The following is a 14,279-nucleotide window of genomic DNA, read 5'->3' on the forward strand; positions in this document are numbered from 1 at the left end:
GGTATCTACGTGTTTGGGTTCTCTTTGTGTGGTGGTTGCCTGTCCATTAAATAAAGTGATTTCTGTATACAAATGTAAAAAAAGGACATTGCTTTACATGCATATTTCTATGTTACAGTGTATATTCCATGTAATATTGTCCAGGGTAAGATGCATGCTGTGTTCAGCATCCTGGTGTTCTATTTTTATGCCTCAGGAAGGCAGATATGAGGTTCCCACGCTGAGCAGGGCACTCGCTCAGGCTGTTTGTTGATGCAGATGTTTTCTTGGGGATACAGTTCTGTTTTTAATAGGATTCTCATGGGAAAGTTCCTATAGTCATGCCATTTAAAGGTAGAGCCACCCACATTGTTACTACTTGTTTGTTTGTTAATTATTTCTTATTCAATTAAACATATTTCACGTAGTCTGAAATTAGATTATGGGGTCATTTCCAAATGTGGAATAAAGAAAAACATTAGCTGATTTAATCTCTTCATCTAGGCATGATCAATGATTCATGAATTGTAACAAGAGGGTACAGATGGAGCCGGGCTCCCTCTTGCTGGCGAATCGCCAGAACGTCACCGCTGGCGATCTGCCAGCAGCCCGGCTCTCATCTGACTGAGACACGTGTGCGTCTCACGCGCGTCTCAGTGTCCGTGCGCCGAGGCGACGGGACCCTGTCTGTCTCCAATTCAGGGAGACGGACAGGGTAAGGGGGGGTGCGGGGAGGCGGTTGGGACCCCGGGTGACCGCCGACAAGCCGGCGGGGACCCGGGGGAAGCCGTCGGAAGGGGACGCGCGCGCATCTCGTGCGCGCGCGTCCCCTCTCGCAAATACAGATGGCGGGTGGCGGGGGATGGCGGATGGCGTTGCCATGGCATCCCCTGCAAAGAAGAGCCCGGCTCCATCTGTATCCAGGGTTTGCTATAAAAAATAAAATATATGGTATCTTCTTGTCTGTGTTTGTTCCAAAATACTTTTTAGAAAAACTAGAAGTATCCTTAAGCATTAATTGCAATGTGTAGCGAGTTGGGTGCTGGCAATCTTTAGTACATATTCTACAACTAATTCCTAACCCACTTCTGGGGAAATGGTCCTCAAAGTAGGCAAGAATTAATAAAGCACTGCTGGTATTGTAGTAATTGTAGTAATTGAATCTGACACAGTTACAGAGGCGTAACTCTGGGAGGCAATAGAGACATCTGCCTCTGGGCTCCTACTCCCAAGGGGGCACCTCTCCTCAACTGCCAGTTTCAATCAGTTCTTTGAAAACCATCGATATCACTGCTGTGTCTGACTTCCCTTCATAGCAGGACCATAGAGGTCACACTCTTTTTGATCGAAACATAATATACATAACATACATACATACACACACACATACACACACACACACACACATGTATTCAAATATTTATATAAGGTGCTGTGTGTGTGGATGAACTGGATGAACTTACGCCACTGCACAGTTGTACTATATTATTATAACATATATTTTCTAATAATTATATGCATTATAATTAAGTATTGTTTACTTCATAGATATTTATGTAATAATCATGAATGGAAATAAAAGCATTTTAATTCATGGTATTGATTCTGAAACTGACTTGGTGGATCTCTTGTTTCACGCCAACATTAAGAGTGTTATAAATAATTTCCTTTAAGAACTTGAAGTGTTCTGTGTTTGTGCGCGTCCCTGTGTGAGGTCAGAGTGCCTATCAGATGACAAACAGCATGTACTGTAGAAAGTCACCTTGTCACTTGACACATCCAGCAGTCAGCATTGCACTGGCCATTAAGATACCAGGGAATAGTTTCCTACTGTCTCCGATGTCCAGGATCCAAAGACTAAAATATTTTTTTTCCTGGAAGTGTTTTCCCTAGCCTAGAACATATCTCCGTATGTATATATACAGGACTGATTCGGCAGCTGCATCTTTGGACACAGCTACTGTGTGAAAACATACTAGTAATGCTGCAGGAGGCATCTTGCGTAATGGACACCTCCTTCTGTGATCCCCAGATCCTGGTGCCCTAGGCAGCTGCTTAAAGTTTCCTAATGGTACAGCCTGCCCTGTATGTATGCTAACCACACTGACACGCTCCCTTACCCTGTGTTCTATTACACTGATGTGCTCCCTTACCCTGCAGCATGCGCTCTATTACACTGACGCGCTCCCTTACCTTGTGCTCTATTACACTGAAGTGCTCCCTTACCCTGCTGCGTGCGCTCTATAACACTAACGCGATCCCTTACCCTGTGCTCTATTACACTAATGTGCTCCCTTACCCTGCAGCGTGTGCTCTATTACACTGGTGTGCTCCTGTACCCAGCAGCGTGCGCTCTAATGCACTGACGCGCTCCCTTACCCTGTGCTCTATTACACTAATGCGCTCCCTTACCCTGCAGCGTGCGCTCTATTACACTAACGCAATCCCATACCCTGTGCTCTATTACACTGATGCGCTTCCTTACCCTGCAGCTTGCACTCAATTATACTGATGCGCTCCCTTAGCCTGTGCTCTATTACAATGATGCGATCCCTTACCATTGCTGCGTGTGCTCTATTACACTGATGCGCTCACTTACCCGGCAGCATGCACTTTATTACACTGACGTGCTCCCTTACCCTGTGCTCTATTACACTGATGCGCTCACTTACCCGGCAGCATGCACTTTATTACACTGACGTGCTCCCTTACCCTGCGCTCTATTACACTGATGCAGTCCCTTACCCTGCAGCGTGCGTTCTATTACACTGACACAGCATAATCATTGCTGTCATTACCATCCTCCAGATACATCTCCTGCAACCTGATGTTTCCTCATATATACCCAGCCTTCTCGGGGGGAGATCCCCATGGTAGGTAAGTATCTTGTCACAGACATGGTGCCTCATTTGGATGTGCCTGCAGACTTGGAGCTTGACTACCCTATAAAAAATGACCTTGAGCTTGTTTACTAACATTGGAGGTTCGAGCAGATAAATACGATTCTTCTCAAAAGGGGATGGCCGGCCTCTTCAGAAAATTGTGCAGCTTTGTAAGGAATGTGATTTGGGTAATATCAGGAGATGTGGACAGGAGCTTTATTAATGACATCAGCCAATGGTAGCTGTTAGGGTATATTTGTATATTTCTTTTCATATGAATGTATATTTCATTCTTAATTGTTCATACAGTACTTTGTTAAGTTTGTTAATGTAACTCTACATAGCCTCCTAATGCCCAGAGGGAAGGACGGTCCTTCAGCCACGGGTCCCCAGAGGTTTCCCCCACAGTAGTTTTTCCTCTCCTGAGTGCTGAAGGATGACTCTTTGTGAGTCACGAGGCTACCACCAGCTTGGTCTTCTTATAGGACAAGCTTTTAAGAATGACTGACCAATCTTGGTCAAATATTTCCTCATTTATAATGCAGAGTAAAAAAGCTTAATTTCCTTTAAAGCTCAATAAAGTTTATTTTTTTTTAAACTCAGGAGCCACCACCAGTGCTGTGCCTAAACACGTGCAAAGGGGGCCGTGCGATCGAAGTGGGTCCGTCTCCCAAAGGAGACAGGGCCCCGTTTTTCCCCTAACCCCTCTCAACCATAAGGCCGAAGAGGGGAAAATAGGGAACGGTGGGTCCTCTTCGCCGAAGCTTAGAGAGACCCTCATTCCTCAACCCCCGGAAGGGTTAGGACGGTGGGTCCTCCGCACCCGAAGGTTTGGAGAGACCCTCGGTAGACTTCCCTCCGCCTTGCGGCTCAGGGTCGTCCTCGGGGGGCACGAAGCTCTCCCCAAAAGGCGAGAGCTTCGGCACATTGGGGAAATGGAAGGCCCGAAAGGGTCGACCACACTACCCAAAAAAACATGACAAAACTACAAAAAAACAAGGAACGTGAAAAGTGACAAACGTGAAAGGGGGAAGAGAAATAAATAATAAAGATACCCTAGCCAGAAGGCCTGGGTGGGGTGTGAAAAATTTTCCTACCCCATCCAAAAGGACGGGGTAAGGACGTGAAGCGCTACCTGAAGGGGAAGTGCGCAGTGCAAGTGCCATACTAGTGCATGGTGATTTTGGGATCACCCGTGCATGTTCGGCACCCCCGAGTTTCCCCGGGGGGCACAGTGCAGCCTCGGACTCCAAGCAACCGACCGATCAGCGTCCGACCAAGGTTTCTCTGTTCCCATCGTAGGGCATTTTCCAGCCCCTGGCATGGGAATGGGTGCTCTACTGGGCTTTTCGACTGACTCCCTTAGGGGCTGCGACCCCCTCGGAAGAGCAATCTACTCAGTCTCAGTGTTTCTCCGATCCCAAGGTTAAGGTACTAAGCTGGGCCTTTCACGGTCTCCCCATCAGAGGCTACGAACCTCTGGAACAGGAGCCATCTACTCAGTCCCAGCCTTTCTCCGCTCCCTGGGAATGGATACTAGACTGAGCCTTTCGCTGTCTCATCCTTCGGGGGCTACGAATCCCGTCAAGAGAGTCAAACTACTAGGCCCAGTGTTTCTCCCTCCCTCTTACCAGTGGATTTACGGAAACAACACCTCCTACCAAAGGCAGAGGTGAAGGTACTCAGCCAGACTTTTCACCACTCCTAGGCAAAAAAGAGGGGTCCTACACCCTCCGCCCATCAGAGCAGCTACTCAGTCCAGCCTTTCTCTATTCTCTGCCAGAGGCCAGTCCATACCCACTGATAAGAACAGATACTACACTTGATCTTAGCCAAAAGGCCGAGAGTTATTTTACTTCAAATATCAATTTTGCTTAATTGTGTCTTTGTTTTATGAATGTATACTCTCAGAAGGTGAAGAGGCTGTGAGGCCTAGCAAGGTCAGTGAGACCAGAATGGGTAATGGGAAATAATACAGTTGGGGAGCTGAGAAATCTACACTACGGTCCTTATTCAGGTCCATTCGCTCCCCTTTGTGTTCGTGCAGGGAAGCGATGGTAAGCAACTGCACATGTGCATATACATTTATGCGCAGCTTTGTGAGTCAATCAGAACAGGGCCCTATATATACTATAGAGCATGGTAGAAAGGTGTATAGTTTGCTGATAATAAAAATGAGGATTTTATTGGAAAAATTAGGGTAAGAAGTTCTCTAGATGCAGCTTCTGGATGCTGGACATCATGGGTGCTTAGTTAGCAATATCGGTACTTATGTAATATCTGGACTCCCGTTTTTCTTATGAGACCGCGTCCCCTCGCGGGGCTCGCTGCGCTCACCACGCTTCGGGCACGGTGGCTCGCTGCGCTCGCCACACTATATAAAATCAACTCCATGCGTAGTTGGATAGTAGGGGTATGAAAAAATGGGGTTCATTTAACATGGGAGTCCAGATAATACATAAGTACCGCAATATCTAATGGCAATGTAGTATCAATTTATCACTGCTGATCAATTCTGTAGCATCCAGTCCCAGCATCTGTAGCTAGAGCACCACTTACTGTAAGGCTTTCAAACACAGGATCTAATTCATGTTTGTTTGCTAATACTTTAGCCAGTGCAATTTTCTACGCTGTGGAATTGGTAATGTTAGAAAGTGTTGACGCTACCCAGAAATGAATAAATATGTCCACTGGACTCACTCTCAATTGCAAACACATCAGTGGACTATGGGCTGGATCTGTTAGCAAAGCAAAAAAGCACACAAATGGGCAAAACCATGTTGCACTGCAGGTGGGGCAGATGTAACTTGCAGAAAGAGTTAGATTTGGGTGGGCTGTGTTCAAACAGAAATCTACATTGCAGTGTAAACATAAAGCTGTCTCCTAAATCTGTGCTCCCAACGTGGGGTACACTGCAGACCAGTTGGGGGCACTTGAAATTAATATTTGTAATGGCTTAAGAAACGGAAGAAGTCTCCAGATGGTGTAAGAAGTCTCCCATTGCCGTGGAGATGAACCATATTGCGTCACTTCTGGATCCGTCTTGAGCATTAACATCGTCTCCTCGTGCTTTTGCCCGATCAGCAATCCACTGGGAGCTACCCGTGCTGCCCTCAGACATCAGTGTTCATCTGCCCCACGCTGACACGGGGGGGAGGAAGCAGTAGCATTAATCCTACAGGCATTAGTGGGAACCCTGGAAACAGGGCCGGTGCAAGGCACCGGAGTGAACCAGGCGAGTCGGGGTGGGGGCGCCCCGGTGCCGGGGGAGGGGGGGTACCTGTCCTGCGGCGCTGTCCGGTGCCGGGGGAGGGGGGTACCTGTCCTGCGGCGCTGTCTGGTGCCAGGGGAGGGGGGTACCTGTCCTTCGGCGCTGTGTATTTAAAGCTGGCGGCGGAGGCAGCGGGGGTCCCTGCAGTCCATTAGAAATAACGAGCGCTATCCGCCGGGCTATGCGGAAGCGCTTCTGTTGTGAAAACACTGGCAGCACGCTGATTGGCTGAGATCAGCGTGCGCCGTGCTGCCAGTGTTTTCACAACAGAAGCGCTTCCGCATAGCCCGGCGGATAGCGCTCGTTATTTCTAATGGACTGCAGGGACCCCCGCTGCCTCCGCCGCCAGCTTTAAATACACAGCGCCGCAGGACAGGTACAGGTACCTGGGCGGCACGGGGGGGGGGGGGGGGGCAAAATGCCGCCCTCCAGTGGCCGGCGCCCTAGGCAAATGCCTAGATTTGCCTAGTGGTGGCGCCGGCCCTGCCTGGAAACAGTACACAGCCAGCGGCCACACGCAGAAGGACCCGATTCCTGAACACACACTATTCCATCGCTACTCCTTAATAAAGACCATATCTACCAACGTTTTATATGGCATAATGGGAACATCATTTCTGGATTTTGTTTTTCATTAGGAGACCAGCAGCAACATGTTGCTGATTGCTGCAACCACCAGAGGAGAGCCAAAGAACAAAGACAGACGTCAGCCAGCATGAGTCTTTGTGCTGGCTCCACGGGCGCTGGCTAGTTTGTTTTTCTGTGTTGTGATGTCACATACAGAGAGTTGGGGCAGGGGGCTGGGAAGTGCCCACAAGAAACAGAAAAGCATCATTTTAAAAGGTGTCCATACACAGTACAATTATTGTATGCAAATTGGACTAGATCACATTGCATCGCTTAGGTTTTGCAATGCAAATCTAGTACAAAAAGTATGTGCAGCACGTACTTTTTGAGCTGCGGGATGTGTGTCTCATTGCACCCGGCAATTGTACTGTGTATGGGCACCTTAATACGTATTATAATAGGCCACCATTGCCCTATGGCAGCACTGCAGAAATCGCTGTAAAAATGTCCGCTGCACCATATTTCTGTATGCACATGCATATTAGAGTCTGAATCTTCTAAAGCTCAGACCCTACACTGCTACAATGCTGCCAGCAGAAAGGAGGGTTCCTGGATGAAGGAGGACACTGCAAGGGCCGACAACAGAAATCTTGGGGCCCCATGCAATGATATTTCTGAGGGCCCCCACCCCCTCAAATGCTATCAACTCACAGAATGTGTGACCTTTACCGCAATTCGCATTCCTATTAAATGTGCGATTTTTGGGAAACGTGCATAACCCACAGTCTGGGGGCGGAGCCCCAGATGTAAACAGAAGACCGTCTTGTGGCTACAGCGTTCCTGGGGTTTCCGGAGAAGCACTGAAGATGGCTGGTAAGTATGTTTTCTGGTACCTCAAATGGATTCTTCTGGACAAGGGGACCGAATTACTACTGTCAGCATAGGTAAGTATCTGGATGAATGGGCTCCGAATGTAATAAAGTTCTATTTTTCAGGTGTGTCTGTGTTTTTATTTCTTTAACTATTTGTTCTGCTGTGGGACTACAAGTCCCAGCAGGCCTTTTAGTGCCCCGTATGCTGGGACTTATGGTTCTCCAATTTCCTGCATGCGGTGCAGGCTTGCTGGGACTTGCAGTTCCACAGCAATACACAGGATTCCTGCCTATGCTGGAATGAAGATGGCGCAGATCGGTGGTGACTTATGTAGAATCCACAACCTGCTAGAATCTGTCAAAGTGATGATGTCGTTTTGCCTCGTTCTGGGATCCAACTCTGGCGGGAAACCCAGAGCTGTGCTCGGATCCTGCCTCGGATCAAAGTTCGGAGAGGGTCGGACTCTTTGTACACATAAATATACTTCCATGTTCATAAATATAACTGAGATGAACCTAAATTGAATGCATTGTTAATGTATTTTCATTTTTTCATAGGCAGAAGTTTGTCATGTATGTGTAATTCTAAAAAAGACATGTCGGGTGAGATTTAATAGGATGAGAGATTCAGAAAGTGGGAGATTTTGTGAGAAATCTCCAGTTTTTTTAAAGCGGCAATCATTTACACAGCAAATTGAAACTGGTTTTGCAGTGTAAATGATTGCCGCTTTAAAAAAACTGGAGATTTCTTACCAAATCTCTCACTTTCTGAATCTCTCATCCTATTAAATCTCACCCAACGTTTTTTTTTTTCATTCACAATACATAATATGGTACCTTCACTCCACACATCAACAGCTAACCATAAACTGTAAAAAAAAAACAATCCTAGTCAGTTCAAAGATTTCACAGGTAATTGTATGATGCCTTACTTACTGCAAGTTAGTAAAATTCAAATCGCCTGAAAATGAGCTTGCCATGTGCGGATCTAATATCCACCCAAGTCCTCTGTATGTCAGAACAGCCGTTTTCATTTCCCTGATTCAAGATAATCCCGCAGTTTAGTTAGGTAATCTTATGTACTGTCTTTTTTAAATGTTGCATTTTAATTTAGTAAGGTTAGATTGAACTAGAATAGCCACCATAGTCATGTAAAATCAATTAAGAAGAATTTCATTTAGATGTACACTACAGTTATCAAATGGCGAAATTACATTTATATAAATAGATTTATCGGATTAATAATGCCAAGGATTAATGCATCTTTTACTTAAAAGGGGTTACTGCCACCTTCTTATAATAGTAATTAAAATATTACCATCAATGGTAAGAATTCTATATACATAAAAAAAATAAACTTGCCACATGTATTACTATGAACTGGCAGCACAAAATATTTGTATTCGATTTATTGGACGAGATGTACTAAGCCTTGAAAAGGGATAAAATGGAGAGTGATAAACTTCCAACCAATCTGCTCCTACCTGCCATTTTCTAAACCTAGCCTATGAAATTGCAGTTAGGTGTTGATTGGCTGGTTGTTTATCACTCTCCATTTTATCACTTTTCAAGCTTAGTACATCTGGCCCAAAGTCCTCTAAACATTCAAAGTTATCTTCAGCAATGGTTCAGAGCCCAAAAACATTGCTTTTATGTTGTAGGTTAAGCAAAGAGGTACAGGGGTGTTTAATTGCCAAAATAAAGTAGTTCATAGCCATATTTAGAGTATGTAAGCCTTGTTTAGTGAGCAGTAACGGCAAAAACTGCAAAGAGTACAGAGAGAGGTAGGTGACACCCAGACTGAAAATCAGCCAATGTATGACTGACCACCATGGAAAATTAGGAGCTTACTGTACAACAAGGAGGATGGTAAGGAATGGTTAAACTTTGGCACTGGATGATGATATTGACCAACTGAAAAAGTAAAACATCTATCCAGCCTCTCTTTGGTTTATCTACAGTACAAATGCTAAGGCATCCATTTTAGAGGCATTTATCAGAAAACCAGAAATTACATGAAGTACTTTCAACTAAATACTGATCAATCCAGTGACGTAACTATGAATTTTGCTCCCCCGCTGCCAAAAAGTTTTTGGCGCCCCACTCCTCTCCAGCATGTTTCCCCAATGTGTGGAGTGATGACATCACACGCATAACGGAGAACCTGAAGCAGGATAGAGGAAGAGAGACCAGCAGACACTGCTGCTTCCCTTGGTTCCGATGCATCCCAGGCTGCCCTAGCACGCCCATGCGCCCGCCCATCCTGTACACAGTAGCCAATAGCCCGCTCTGTGTACAGTCAATTGAATCAGTGGGGGGATTTGACGTCTCTGCCATGGCCGCACCTGCGCTGCGGCTGACTCTCCTCCAGTGCTCAGCCAGTGGGCAGCGGCAGGCAGCAGCATGTCAGTGCGTCGAGCGGGTGCCGGCCCCCACACAGACCCCGCTGCCGCTTGCTCCCCCAAGCGACAGCTGGGGCTGCCTTACAGTAGTTACGTCACTGGATTAATCTAATAGGGCGTACACATGGTTCGATTTCAACTATTTTTCTATTTGCCTATAAAAGAAAATTTTAAATAAATTGGAAATCGAATGCATTTGATATCAATTCCTTCTCAATGCGCGGCCCTGCGGCATAGAAATCCAATAGAAAAATAGACTGTGCAGGCAAGACTATATAGTACAGATCTGTACTATATAGTCTAAATTGAATGTGTACATGGCGCCATGCGATTCTATCGGGCTTGAATAGAGAGTCGTCACACCGTGTGTACACCCCATATGTTAAATAATAAAGAGGACAGGGACATCTCTTACTAGTGCCTTGATACAAAATATTTTCAAGAATGCAGTCAGACTTCCGTATAGGGTCTGAAAGAGTCTTTCAAAATTTTGGCCAAAACCTTGCACAGTAAGCTAAAAATGTGGGACCATGCGACATGATCAGAAGACTTGTCAGCATCATAACTTGCTATGTTATCATAGCCGGTGTGGCTAAGAAGAGTCAGTGTCATAGCAGCTATTAAGTCCACTCCTGCCTTCTGGGCCGGTATAAGGCTTCTCAGCAACCTAGGCAAAACTCCAGCCTACTCCCCCCCCCCCCCATACTGCCACCAATAACCATTTTCCAACCCCTTAATGCATACTTGATTAACATTCTGGAATAGCAGGGAGCCTCCCAAAATTGAGTGGTCCTCCCAGCCCCCCCGGTAGGTGGGCAAGACTCTTGCTTTGTCTGGAGGCCCCCAGTACCATCCCCTTTGCCACCCACAACAGAGTACAGGAAGAGAGGGAAGCTAATTAGGGAAGTATGCCTCAAGAGAGAGTATGGAGGTGAGGTCGTGGAGGTTCCACAGCAACCTGCATTAAGTAGTATTTTTTGATAGGCAGACTTGGTGGCACCCCCTAGATCCTGGCGCCCTAGGCAGCTGCCTAAAGCTGCCTAGTGGTAGAGCCGGCCCTGCCTGCCTTTAATACTGTGACGTGTTGGACAGTCAGTTTGGTGAAGGTTTTCAGTTCCTGATATAAAAGTGAAATTAGTCTATAAGACTGCACCAGGGTTGGATCCTTCCTTGGTTCGTGCAATACTATAATCCTAGTTTGGGTAAAATTCTGGGGCACATCCCTTTCATTTATATTAGGATTGAATGGGGAAGTGAGATAGGGTAATACATTTGGGGACAATAGGTGAAAATATTCTGCACCAAAACTGTCTGGGCCAGGAGTTTTACCTGCTAGGGACAGCATTATAGATTGTACCTATAGACCAGTCATTTGTTTGGTCAACATAAATGTCAATTGTTCACAATCAATGAGCATTGGCGGGCACTACTTCCTCATAAACTTTATTTCCAAAGTAGGATTATAAAGAGGGAACTACTGTATAAAGTTCTGCATAGTATATAAGGAATTCTTCAAAAATATCACCTGGGACAAGCAGTCTAGTAGTAGATTATGAGTTTATCTGCAATATACTGTATGCGTAGGGGGAATTGTTGTTCACATCAAGGACCTGATCGATCGCTGAGTTGTGAATTCACAGCCCGAGCAATTATCAGACAGCCATGCATGTGCACAGAACACAGTGCGCATGCGCAAGCTATTCTTGTAAAACACAGCCATCGATGGCCATTCGCAAGTTGATTGTCCCGGGCATTTTGGGGTGTAACCTCAGTGTTTTCTGGGAGTGCCCCAGAAAATGGAGATAGCACCCTACCATTGGGAGGTAGGGACGCAGATCTCCCCACAGTCATCACAGTGCCGAATAATTCTTAGCTTACGTGCCATTGCACATACATGAGGTGGGGGAGTGTGTGTGGGAATTTATTCTGTGGTCCAAGGGCCAATTTATCCTGGTGTGTACCTCACATAAAGTGTCACTGACTGCGGCCATGGTCACTCACACATTATACACCTGCCATGGACAACTGCAATCGAGAGTAAAAAACAAATGGCTTGCAGGCTGGATAAAGGAATGCTACATTTGCTGACTAATGGGAGAGAACTATGCATTGCATGGCTACTTGGTAAGAAAAGGCTTGAAAAAATAAAAGCTTCCTGCCTTGGTAATTATGAGTAGACCATTTTCTGTAGGCTTCCATGTGGACCATATCAGTCTATGTTTATCAGACAAGCGGTCAGGACCAATGCTATGAATCCTCTTTACCACCAGAGAGCCCAAAAGCAATGGACAATAAGTTCATTCAGAAGCCAAGCAGACACTAGTTGCATCAGGTCCTGAAGCTTGACTGATTTTGGAAGGCCAATCAAGTGTGATACCCAGAAAGTATAGGGGTATCATTGGTGGGACCCAGTGCAAGCCTGTTTTTCTGATAAGAAACCTTTCCTATGCCTGGTGATTGAAACATATCTTTGCAAATATATGCTTCTAAGATATCTGATTTTTCTATTGCGGGATAGTGGAGACCCTGTTTAATATGAGCTTAAGGCAGGGCAGTGTACCACGGCTGTGGAAAACCTCTTGTGTGGTACCAAAGACTTCACATCCCAAGATTTCAGCAGCTATATGCCGGTGACATTGACATTACAGCTAAGGAAGTCCTTGTAGAGGTTGGTCCTTGGCTACCTTAGGCCCCTTGTGAGAGCTTCATTGGCTTATCAACCTGGCATTGGGGTGGATGATACTGTCATATACCTGATGCAGAGATCCCTCTCTCATTTGGAGAGTGTGGGGGGCACGGTGAGAATCATGTTTTTTTTTATTTCTCCAGTGCCTTCAACACCATTCAGCCCTGGCTTCTGGGGGAAAAGTTGGTGGGTTTTGGGGTGGATCACCATCTAACCACCTGGATTCTGGACTACCTTACTAACCGTCCGCAGTATGTGAGCACCACAGAGTGCCATTCTGGTATAATTATCTGTAATAGTTTTAGCACTGTTTCTGTTTACACTGCAGACATGGAATACAACACACCACCCTGTCACCTGCATAAGTTCTCTGATGACTCTGCTATAGTAGGCCTTATTTTAGATGGGGACGATAGAGAGTACAGAGAACTTACGCAAGATTTTTGCCCTCTGGTGTCAAAAGAACCATCTTCAGCTTAATACCAGAAAGACTAGGGAGCTGGTGGTTGATTTTAGGAGACGCCAACACTCTCCTTCTTCACCGGTGGGGATCCAGGGAGCAGATATTGAGATTCTAAAATCTTGTAAGTACCTGGGTTTTTCCCTGAATAATAAATTGGACTGGACTGATAATTCTTCTGGTCTGTATAGGAATGGGCAGAAATTACTTTACTTGTTGAGGAGATTGAGATCTTTTGGGGTACAGGGAGCTATATTCTTTGTGGTGGTTTGCTGGGGTAGCAGCATTTTGTCTGCTGATAGCAAGAGACTAAACAGTCTGGTTAGGAAAGCCAGTTCTGTTTTGGGAATCCCCTTGGATACGGTAGAGCTGGTGGGTGAGAGGAGAATAATTGGCACGTTAGCATCCTTGCTGGATCATCCGTCCCACCCACTTCAGGATCTTTTGTCAGAATGAAGTAGTTCCTTTAGTGATAGTTTGCTTACCCTCAATGTCTCTCGGAGATATACCCCAGGTCTTTTTCTTCTGCAGTTAGAATGTATAACCACCACGGTCCCTGATAGATTTCTGCATACATCTTACTTCTTACATTATGCCAATGATGTGCAATATATATTTACAGATTTTTATTTACCATGGTTCTGTACTTTGTTTTGGTTTATTTTTATTTTTTATGTGTGTTTTATTATGCTATTTATTATCTCTACTATGCACTTTGCTGTAGCAATAATAAAGGAATTCTATTCTATGTTCTGGGGGAAACTTTTTTCCTTTTCATGCCTCTGAATGTGTAAGGACTGCGATGCCCACGTTACCATCAGATTCACCATCAAAACATAACAATTTGCACAGGATTCATGCTAGTTTAAGGTTCTCCGTCAGAGTTTGGCCTCCAAGGTAAGTGAGTAGGCCTCTGAATTTGCAACCAGTTACAGTATGTGACACGCATGTGACAATACCACAACACACCCACAAAACGGTACATCTCCATTCGTCTAAAGAGCCACCAACAAACCACCACCCAGGAACACCCAAGTCATTTCCAATACATTTGAGTCTTTTTGTGTCTCAGTTGCGCACACTACATGAAATGCATATACTGTTCATACTTTGTAGTAACTTAGATTCATGCACTGTTGAAAAACATTGACCATGTGCAG

The 14,279-nt window shown here is 45.5% G+C and overlaps 1 pseudogene; it reads right to left on the reverse strand.

Moving 5' to 3' along the window:
• Positions 1-4,493: 4,493 nt before the first annotated feature.
• On the reverse strand, positions 4,494-4,710 carry LOC146076321 (U2 spliceosomal RNA; annotated as a pseudogene).
• Between the last annotated feature and the right edge of the window lie 9,569 nt (positions 4,711-14,279).

The sequence above is a fragment of the Crinia signifera genome, chromosome 4 (genome assembly GCF_055691185.1).
Source record: "Crinia signifera chromosome 4, ASM5569118v1, whole genome shotgun sequence".
Classification (NCBI taxonomy): domain Eukaryota; kingdom Metazoa; phylum Chordata; class Amphibia; order Anura; family Myobatrachidae; genus Crinia; species Crinia signifera.